Genomic DNA, 12303 nt, shown 5'->3' on the forward strand with positions numbered 1-12303 from the left:
GCCGCTGAAAAAGTCGGCAGGCACTACACGTATTCAGTTGTGATTTGCGTCTCCCGTGTGTTTCGCATGCGGTCCACTATTTGTGTGGTGCATTAAGTTTCTTCCCATGTAGAGCATTTCAAACCAGTTGTTTATTAGGCTCAATGTCCATTGGATGCCGCTTTAGCTGCTTTTGTTGGCTGTGAGGCAGCTCTTGGAACAAGAACTTACTTTGTACTTTTCCATCCTTCTCCATCACCTCAGCTTGTCCTTTGAGGAACAGGTCTTAATTACTTCCCTCAGTAGTTAATAGGGAGAAGCTTGGTGTGATTGCAAGGTGTCACTTCCAGAGTTCTTTGAGGCTGTCTGCCTCAACACACCACACACACACACACACACACACACACACACACACACACACACACACACACACACACACACACACACACACACACACACACACACACACACACACACACACACACACACACACACACACACACACACACACAGAGCGTATTCAGTGCCATAACCTCCACTCATTAAAAGATACTTAGGCTTATTAGAGTTTTATCCCGTTATTTATATCTTAGCATCTCCATCAAGTGGTGTGATGTTATTCAACACTAGCAGACTAAAATTAGAATTAAGGACCTGTAATGTATATATGATTTTTTTTTTCCAAGCTTAGAAAGAAGCATTTTAAAGATATTTGTATGCCTTTGTAATAACTGGTGAACTCAAAAAAAAAAAAAAAAAAAATGAGGGAGAGCTGGATTCAAATGCAGTTATTTTATTTACAAAAAATAAACAAACAAATCAAACAAGAAAACCAGAGAACTAGGAACTGAATGAGCACACCAAACACACTGCCATTAAGAACAAGACTTGACAAGGAACACAAGAAACAATGGGTAAATGCACAAGGGGTACTTGGCAAACAAGACACACTAGGAGTGGGCCAAAATATCGATAGGGAGATATATTGTCCTTCTCCATGCGATACAAGAATCGATTGCACCAAATATCGAGATTTTAATTAATAAAATAAGGCGCCCTAAATAGATTTTCCTGCTTCAATCGTCGCTACTTCATGGCTCCTCGAGGTGGAGAAAAGAGGGATGAAAGAGGGGAACGTGAACATAAGTTAAGTCTAAGAAAAATAGTTTTTTAACGGAATGGCGGACAGCAGTGTGAGTAAAATAAAAGATGCCCCAGCCAAGTCCAAAGTCTGGACTCACTTTGGCTTTGATGGGCCCATTGATGGGCATCTTTGACGTTCTTCACCAAACGCTTTCACAGATACACACGGGAGCGTTTGAAATCAGGCGTCTATCAGGGATCCGCTGATAGACGCCTGCTTTCAAACACTCCCGTGTGTAGGCCTACCTGTGTAAGTGCTCGGTAAAGAGCGTCAAATATGCTAATTTACAACATGTTTTGGTAGCGTTGATCAGTGTAGCCAATCACAGACATATATGTTGAGCGTGTGAACACAATGGCCAATCAGAGGTGTTTAAGAATCTGCTCAAAATGCTAGGGGAAAATGTTGGTATCGTCACATTTTTTAAAAATGTAAATACCCAAGTCGGTACCTTTGATAAACGCTATTCCCAGGTTTATTTTAAGGAAGCTGGTAAACACTGAGACGTTCACTGAGAACCTATAGGCCTACACTTAACCTTTTCACGGGCATTTTGTTTTCATAGTTAGAACGATATCTTGATGTATCATTATAGGATTGTCTAGCAATATATTTATTATCACGGAATTGCTGTATCACATTATTATCGGTATCGTGAGCTGTGTATCATATCATGATGTACCCTTTGATTCCCACCCCTAAGACACACCTTGACTAATCAGCAAGAAAAACAAAGGTATACAAAACATGGCACAGAACAGGAATCAACATAAAAGTCCACACAAGACCAGGGGAACACAGGTTGGTTTAATGACAGCCTTCATATAGCATTAGAATTATTACCATCCAATGAAACCCTTAACAATGTTATGAAATAATAGGCAAAATACAGGTTAACAGGGAAAAAGCCAAAGCTATAAATGAAGCAGCTTGTGAAAAATGCTTTTATCACCTACTAATTTTTCCTTATGTTGAACTTCCCCAACAATTACTGCCTCAAGTATAATAATTATATTTTAAGAATTAAAATCATACACCTTTATATTAGTATTATGATTAATCTTTTTTTATGATAAACATCTCTTAATGTGTGACTTTACATTTTACAATAAGATGTTAACCATAGTTAGCTAACATGAACTAACAGTGAATAGTATATATTTGAAGCATTTGTTAATCTTTGTTAATGTAAAATAAAGTTATTGCATATTGTATTATATAACATATAAAAGCAATACAGCTTCTGATATTGTGATTTTCTTCTTAGCTTATTGAAATGCCCAAGAATTAGTTTTACAGTCACACAATCAAGATAAGATAAATCAGTAAAACACATCACTACACATTACCATAGTGATTCATCAGAATGGATCTCATATACTGCTCTAAGAAAGTGCACTCATTTTGCATTTTGAAAATAGACTGATGTAGATGAAATGCTTCAAAGACCTTATTAGCATCTCATTTTGCATTTTTGCACTTATATTGTTGTGCATGTCAGAATTCACATAACAAACCAATATGGAGAATGGCTTTGCCAGAGCATCAGCATTTCCTCATAAAGCAGTAAATTTGCCCTGATTCCCTGCCTCAATTATTTTCTTAACAGGACTCGCAGCTTGAGAAGGGATGAATCATTCTGAATAAGGTTATGATGTTCTCAATCAAAGGCAGATCATAGCTGAAGATTTCATGCTTGATTATATTTGTCCATTACAGAAAGGAAACAGGATCCATTCCCAAAGATTATGCAAAACCCCAGGTATTCACCCACTGCATTTATTATTAACCAGGTAATGGGAAAGGTCTACAATCTAGAAAAATCCTACAATCCCTCAACTGATACATCAAGATGAGGTTTCTAAGATTATGTATATTTTGTGTACTTTTTGCATTCTATTTCAGTGTTTTTCTATGTGTGAAATATATCCTAAGTATGTGATCCTCTTAACAAAATGTGAAAAATATAAATAATCATAGCAAGGGATATGTCATAAAGCTGGAGTTTTGTTAGAAAATGTGAAGTTTATTTAAAAAAGAGCTAAATCCTAATTTGCATACTTCTGTGCACTGTAATATCATGCCATTGAAATACAAATACACCACTTTGTTCTAAGTGTTTCTTTACACTAAATTCATTACCGTAAAGAAATTGTATCATGAGGAATCAAAATTCCTTTATCTTTTGAAATAAAACAGTTCACTATTTCTGATTGCACTATGAAAATGTAAAAAACAACAACAACGACGACAACAACAACAAAAAAACATTTATTTTTTTTATTCCAGTTTTCAAATATCTGCAACTTCCTGATCTCAGACAGATGAAAGCATCAACATATATGACCACCCACATATGTTGGGTAATGCAGAGCTGTTATGTTGAAAACGTAGAATTTTCATCTGATTTGGTGGGAATTGTTTTGTTGCGAAAAACTGGCATATGTTGCCTACGATTTTGTATTTTGTTGCACAGTAAAAATCCACTCTTAAAAATAAAGGTTCTTTATTAGCATCTAAGGTTTCATGAATATCCTTTAACATCCATGAAATCTTTTCATTGCAATAAGGGATCTTTTTAGTGTAAAGGGTTCTTATTAAAAGTAGTTCTAGAATAAATGGTTCTTTTAAGAACTGTTCACTGAAAGGTTCTTTTTAGGAACATAAAATGGTTCTTGTATGGCATCACTGCCTTTTTGGAACCTTTATTTTTAGGAGTGCAAAGTAATGTGACTTCAAAATGTTCACAAAATCAGTCAGTAAAAAAAAAAAAACAAAAAAAAAAAATCTAAAGAATCTAAAGGGGGAGGGGAGGCTTGGGGGCTTCTAAACTTTTTTGTAGTGTGGCCAACCAGTGACTGTGCATTTGGGTGAGGGAATTAAACCAAATAGTTAATTCCACCCCTTTTGTCACAGAAACGAGCTCTTTAAGCTCTAAACAAACTTCACCTGCTTCTCAGTTCATTTTGTTTTTTCAATATAACAAAAGACTTGTCTGAATGGGTGAATCCTTTCATAGTCCGGTTGTTGCTGATTATTAACCTTTCACTGAACTCTCAATTAATCCACCCGAGGGTCATGTCAAGCAGAGCAGGAGTACAACAGCCCACTGTAGCCGGACAACCTTGCTGCATTCGAACAGCCTGATAGCAGTCTGCTGACGACTCTCATTGGTATTCCATGCAGCAGCGAGTGTGTGTGGAGAATTAATTTGTTACATATGTCATGTTCCTCATGCAGTCCTGGCACACATTATGGCTGTGTCTTCTGGGACTACCCTCAAACCATGCTCCAGGACTGTTTCCGCACTCCCAGGAGGCCTGAATAGAAAGAAGAGTAAGAATTAAGAAATTAAAATGATGCACAGCCCTGGAGGATTAGCAGCCAAGGCCTGGTAGTTCTGTGGCAGGGAGAATGATGTACATGAAGCAAAGCAAAAGCAATTCACTTAGAAAAATAATCAAAATAGTGCAGCGTAAGCAAGGTAATGCTTTGTCTGATATTGATATGTTGGACTCCTCACAACACGAGAGAAGAAAGACAAAACTGAGCAATGACGCAAATACAGCCATCAGCAAAATTTCCTCCATGGGCCGAGTGCAGATTAGGTCAGGTAGTATTTTCTGTACCTCATAGTGTAATCAATAAAAGGGTAAGAAGTTCTGTCTATTTAAACATCAGTGTAAATGCACTCTTAAAAATAAAGGTTCCAAAAGGGGATTTTGTAGCGATGCAATCGGATATACATTTTAGGTTCTACCAGAAAGACTTGGTTGGCAGATAAACATCTTATTTTTTTTTTTTTCTGAAAGAATTTTCAAACAACTATGTGAATTTGTGTCCAGTCGAGTTACAGTCTTATCATTAAATTCTTTGGCATAAGCCTCGTCCTTAGTCTAGGTCTTGACGTAAACTGGCAGGTCCTGCCTGAAGATGAAGACGGGTGGATCCAACCCTGGACAGGAGGAAAGGGCCAACCTAGTGGTGGTGGTGGGGAGGATGTATGGGAACTTCGGCCACGACTTCAATGCAAATAAAGAATTTTAAAGAGTGTGGTTGCATAACCCTATTGCACCACAACTTGAGAAAAGTATAAAAGACAAGATCGATCTCCACAACGATGTGAAAAAACAAAACAGAAAGTGTCTAAAAAAAGCTCAATGTTTTTTCTCACACACCAGATGATTGAATGCCTCCAACACAGGCCCAAAATTTTGAAGCATGCTTCTCCTCAGTGTAATTTCTCTGTCTTTCTGTCTGGCGTGCTCCCACCCTATCTAGGGTGAGATGAAGTGCTCTAACTCATTAGTGTCACATCTGTTCTCACTGGCTGAGGTGAAAGCTCGTCCTTCTTGGCCACTCCTCTGGGTGATTGACACATTTTGGTGAGCTCTGGTTGATCGATTGCTCTTAACAGCAAATCACAATGAGGGCTCGGCAGCAAGACTGCTTTGAGTTTTGGCTCTGGCTCAGTCAGAACACAATGACAGAGTGTGTCTCAGTGATGCTGTCCCTGGCCAGTCTCTCCTATACTCTCATCACCCCATGGGACTCTTTTTAAGTGACATTCCCACAATGAGGCTTCCGATGTCCAATGGCTCTAAACGAAGAGGATGGTGTTCCCATCAGAATGACCATGAATCTGCAGGGAATTGATTTTTGTCTCAAGCTGTCCCCCTTTCTTCCTCCTGTATATTTAAATCATTTGGGTCGTTTACTGTAGCAAGAAATAGAAAATAATGCGTAAGAAAAGTTTTGTGGAACATTAAGGTCACTATAGTCGGTTTCGTTTATCTTTCCCTAGTTTAATAGCCTTTCAGAGCTCAGCTGGAATGAAGTTGAGACCTACCTATTAAATATAGGACATATCTACTTATCTACTGTATGCCAGATTTTGCCTGCAGGGCAACTTGGGTGATAATATTACATAAACAAACTTTTTCATCGAAGAGCACAGATAAAATACATATTCATCTCAGACTGTAAGAAAAACAAAAACAAACACTTCTGTGTCCTAAAGACCATTGTTTGCATTACATACAGCACAATAATAGAACCAGATTGAATGTGAGTTGTAGAATGTGGTTAATATTTAAGCAATGTCACACAAGCAAGAGTGCTGTTATATTAAAAAAATAAATGGAAAGTGATATTGGGGACACACACACAAAAAAACAAGTAATAAAAACTCAGTGAGTGTTTTAGCGCAACGTCATGGGATCACAACACTAAGAGATAGTAAATGTTTTTATGGTGGGTTTTTTTTTTTTTTGTGTGCGTTCCCGAGATTAGACCTTCCTTAACATAATGCCGAAAACCCGAAGTCTCTAGGTGGTCTGGTTGAGGAGGAGATAGAAGTGCAAGATTGGTGCCCACAGACAGAACAGAAATCATGAGTTAACAATCGCAATTTTGTCCGTAGGAAAATTGCGCTAAAAACCTATACATTGATTACCAATGACTAAGAAACATGTCTTGTCAGAGAAGACATTTTGATAAGAAAAATACACTGCCTGGCCAAAAAAGATCAGAAATTAATGCACCTCTTGATGGAAATAATATCACAACATTTATTTTCATCAAGAGGCGCATCAATTTTTGGTCAAGATCTTGTATTGACAATGCAAGAGTCAAGCACTCTGGAAAGTCAACTCCAGCACATCCCAAATACTTTCAATTAACTTAAGATCTGGACTCAGAGATGCCAATTCATGTGTGAAAATGATTGATCATGCTCCCTCCCAACAATTCTTTCACAATTTGAGCCTGATAAATCTTGCCTTTGTCATCCTGGAATATGGCCATGATGTGCCTTCTTACATGGTTGCTTAAGAAATGAAAAGCTACACACTCCATCAATTGGGGTTAGAAGAACTGTTGCCAAACACATAACATGTTAGAAGCATAATAATCAGTGCAATAATGATCCAATCATTGACTCTAAGCATTTACATATATATATATATACACTCACCTAAAGGATTATTAGGAACACCTGTTCAATTTCTCATTAATGCAATTATCTAATCAACCAATCACATGGCAGTTGCTTCAATGCATTTAGGGGTGTGGTCCTGGTCAAGAGAATCTCCTGAACTCCAAACTGAATGTCAGAATGGGAAAGAAAGGTGATTTAAGCAATTTTGAACGTGGCATGGTTGTTGGTCCCAGACGGGCCGGTCTGAGTATTTCACAATCTGCTCAGTTACTGGGATTTTCACGCACAACCATTTCTAGGGTTTACAAAGAATGGTGTGAAAAGGGAAAAACATCCAGTATGCGGCAGTCCTGTGAGCGAAAATGTCTTGTTGATGCTAGAGGTCAGAGGAGAATGGGCCGACTGATTCAAGCTGATAGAAGAGCAACTTTGACTGAAATAACCACTTGTTACAACCGAGTAGGGATGTCAATTTTCACAAATTCCCATGATCGATCGTCATTTAAATTAACGATCAATTAATCGATTAATCGTTAGCCGTAATACTGCGATATGCGTCTACTGCAGTGACTATGGCCAACAGCATGCCTGTCTGCAAATGTTGCTCAAAACGCTATGTTCCTCACCAAATCAATGAGAATGGTTTTAAATATAAATAAAGGGCTAGTAGGATTGTAAAATGTTTCGATGTGATTGATAATTAAATTAATTATTTAATAATCAAATATAATTAACTACTAATACAACGTGTCACCAACGCCGCCTCGTATGCGCTTATAATGTGTGACTGCTGTGGACGCGCTCTTCCTGGAACAACTGCACGCGCTGAATGAATCTGCTACCGTTAAACTGGAGCACTTTGCTAGCACATTATTTATCTAAAAGAAACGCATCCTATATGAGATTAATCAGATATATTCAAAATAAACATAATATTACAAATTATGTCTGCACAAAATGACGCAAATTCATGCACAAACTGTGAACTTGAACTAAGTTACGCGCCATTCATTCAGAACTACTCATGTTGTGGACACGCTCTTCCTGGAGCAACGCGACACGGCAACTAAACCCAAATAATTCACGTTTTATATCAATATTGTTCTCTTTATAATGTTATGTAATATTACAGTCCCAATAGTCATTATTAGTCGTGCACTGCCGTTTGAGCTGCGCGCGCTGAAGCTGACGCTTTACTACAGAGTTAATTCTTAACCAAACGCATCCAATGTGAGATAAATCAGATATAGATAGGCATACACAAAATAAACAGTATTACAACTTACATTTGCACAAAACAAAAGGCTGCGAATACACACGCAAACTTATAGTCATGATGAAGGTGTAAAATGGTCCCAAACATAACTCCGGCGCGCTCGCTTTACATGTTTCGCGGTTGAGCAGCATGCACGCGCATGAACACCTGCTAAATCGATGATCGATAAGTTGTATCGATTAAATGTATTGTCGACAATTAATCGATCGTCGATTAATCGTTGACATCCCTACAACCGAGGTATGCAGCAAAGCATTTGTGAAGCCACAACACGCACAACCTTGAGGCGGATGGGCTACAACAGCAGAAGACCCCACCGGGTACCACTCATCTCCACTACAAATAGGAAAAAGAGGCTACAATTTGCACGAGCTCACCAAAATTGGACAGTTGAAGGCTGGAAAAATGTTGCCTGGTCTGATGAGTCTCGATTTCTGTTGAGACATTCAGATGGTAGAGTCAGAATTTGGCGTAAACAGAATGAGAACATGGATCCATCATGCCTTATTACCACTGTGCAGGCTGGTGGTGGTGGTGTAATGGTGTGGGGGATGTTTTCTTGGCACACTTTAGGCCCCTTAGTGCCAATTGGGCATCGTTTAAATGCCACGGCCTACCTGAGCATTGTTTCTGACCATGTCCATCCCTTTATGACCACCATGTACCCATCCTCTGATGGCTACTTCCAGCAGGATAATGCACCATGTCACAAAGCTCGAATCATTTCAAATTGGTTTCTTGAACATGACAATGAGTTCACTGTACTAAAATGGCCCCCACAGTCACCAGATCTCAACCCAATAGAGCATTTTGGGATGTGGTGGAACGTGAGCTTCGTGGCCTGGATGTGCATCCCACAAATCTCCATCAACTGCAAGATGCTATCCTATCAATATGGGCCAACATTTCTAAAGAATGCTTTCAGCACCTTGTTGAATCAATGCCACGTAGAATTAAGGCAGTTCTGAAGGCGAAAGGGGGTCAAACACAGTATTAGTATGGTGTTCCTAATAATCCTTTAGGTGAGTGTATATATATCTATATATATACATACAGTATATATACAATAGCCTTTACTATATAACAAACTAGAATAACAAACTTTTTCATCAAAGAGCACAGATAAAATACATATTCATGTCAGACTGTAAGAAAAAGAACACTTCTGTGTCCTAAAGACCATTGTTTGCATTACATACAGCATACAAGAATAGAACCAGATTGAATGTGAGTTGTGGAATGTGGTTAATATTTAAGCAATGTCACACAAGCAAGAGTGCTGTTATATTAAAAAAAATAAATGGAATACATACATATATATATATATATATATATATATATATATATATACATATATAGTTCCAAACAAACAAACCCACAGCAGAAATTGTGCGTTTCCAGGTGGGATTTCATTTCTGAATGAATTAGAAAGGTTTGAACTAATTATTTGGGTGCATGATTCTATGATTCACTTATAAATACAGTCCCTTGTCGTCACTTACTGGCATTATCTGCCGAAAAAAATCTTTGAAAAGTGCCCACTGCTAATGCACAGGAAAACAGCCAGTCTAGAACACACAAAAGTGATACAAAGAGTGAAAAGTCCCATTGTTGAATATCAGCACTCATGGAACGCCATTTAGCTGAGGAAATTAAAGGACATGAACTAACTGGTAACTATAATATCCATGGGTTCTGGAGCTTTTAGTTATGTAGCCCCCAGTTTATGAAACTCGCTTCCACAGGATATTTGAAATAGTAATAGTTTTCTTGTTTTTAAATTCTGTCTTAACTCTTTTTAGAGAGGCTTTTATGTGATTTTATACTATTGTATCCAGCTTACTGAATGTTGTGGTTCATTCCCTATATTTTTATATGTGCTTTAGTATGCTTGTAAGGTATCCTTAAGTGTCAAGAAAGGTGCCTAGAAATAAAATGTATTATTATTATTATTAAACAATGTTGGTGGGAAAATAAGGAAGTTATTCCTGTCAGATAAAGTTATTAATGGACATTTTGATTCAAGATGACTAAAACCATAGAAATAAAATACATTTTCAACAGGAAAAACTTGCATGATTAATTATTCAGAATATGTGTAGAAAATTGCTTTAATAAAGAAGCCTACATAAATAAGGTCAGTTTTGATTTCATGTTGCTTTAAAACAACAGCTCTTCTATTAGCTTTCATCAAGGGCCCATTTTTTAAAAGGAGGATATTTGGATAATACTTGACAATGTTTTGAGAGTTGCTGATGTGTAGGTCTTATTAAACATGATATCAGTGACCTTTATGTGTGCCAAGACATTTCCTGCGGCAAGACCAAGCAAAGGCCTCAGCGTAGAGAAAGGATGTGCTCAGTATGGAAGATGTTTGTCGCAATTGGGGGTTGTCTTTATATGCTGGGCTGTTGTTACATATAAGGGGTTTGACCCGTGTCACTTGCATTATGGACGAAGAGTGTTATGTGACCTTTTTTAGTCATTTAATTACCTATTACTTGGAAGAACACTGATTCTTTTTTTATAAGAAGGTGCCTCAAAAACGTAATCCTTTAATAATAGCCGTGACTGTCTTACACTTTATCCCATGGAGATCAAGGCAATGAAAATCTCTAGGTTTAGTCCCTTCTTCATTTTAGCATTATTCAATGTGTCATCTGCATTCTCAGACTTTGCAGACACAGTTATAAATTAGATCGGGGAGCTGGTGGCAAAAGGCCGGTCACTCAAGTACAGCACAGCAGTGCCCTGTCTACGGCTATAGGGACCTAATGTGATTTAATAAAGATTTCTATTGAGGCAAGGAGCTTGATATTTCAAGCAGTGCTATGATGTCAAAAGCACTGTGACTGTAATGAACCTTTATGACCTTGTGTGAGGGTATAGACGTCTTGGGTCTTGTTTTATGTGACCTTGAGCTCTAGGCTGTATATCCAATTCATTTCAGCGTCCCCGTTAAACATCACTCTTAAGGGACACCGGCTCACATTCACCATTCTTTATCATTACTTTATTTAATCCACAACAAGCCAAAAGCAATTATTTTAACAATAAATTCCTACAGTACATATGTTAATAATTAGTCTTGCATTGTGCAGTTCTTTAGACTATGACTATAATGATTGCAATCGCAACAAAAACACAAATTTGCATCCAAAATCTAGTAATTTGGGAAAATTTTGTTTGTGTCCATTGGAGGTTTCAGATATGATTCATATAGCGTTTCATGCATGCATCAATGAACAAAATTGACTCTTTTGAACTGATTTTTTTTAATGACCAAGAAAAAGGGGTTTGGATCCCTGAATGACTTGGTTTGTAATCCATACATTTGTGCACGTAATAAATTGATATCCCTGAGTGCATTGTTATGTAGCATTAACTATAGACTGTAAATTAACGCTGACCTCCACTGCATAAAAGGTTAAGAGGATTTTACTCGTCCAGATGTCGATAGCTAAAACAAGCAGCTGGGAGAGTGACTGTGGGTGAGCAGATTTAGGTGATAAACTCTGTGTGGAGTCAGAGGTCCATTGACTTGGACGGAGGGGGTAGTAATTCTCTAGCTGCTGGTGCAATAGCCTCGGTGTGCACGCTGGTTGATGGAGACTAACTTGGGGATCTTTGATGTGGAAGGTCACTGTAAAAGTCCTCATTAAATAGAGTTTTATTTGCCTCCCAGCCGCCCATCTCCCACCTCGCTAACCTCTGCCACTGTGTTCCATTTGCATGATAGTGCTACAGTACTTTCTATCTGGGGTTCACATTATCAATAGCTTCCTCTCCTGGAGTGTCTTGTTCTGGGCATTCATTGAGATGTCCTCAAGATAGAGGCTTTGTTGCTGTCCCTTTGAACCATGTTCATCATCTCAATGATAAGTCAAAGGAACCCCCTGGGTGAGATATGATATGTGGAATGAACTGCGGATTTTCTTGATGTTCAGATATAGAGAGGTATATGTG

The sequence above is a fragment of the Squalius cephalus genome (assembly GCF_949319135.1).
Source record: "Squalius cephalus genome assembly, chromosome: 7".
NCBI lineage: Eukaryota > Metazoa > Chordata > Actinopteri > Cypriniformes > Leuciscidae > Squalius > Squalius cephalus.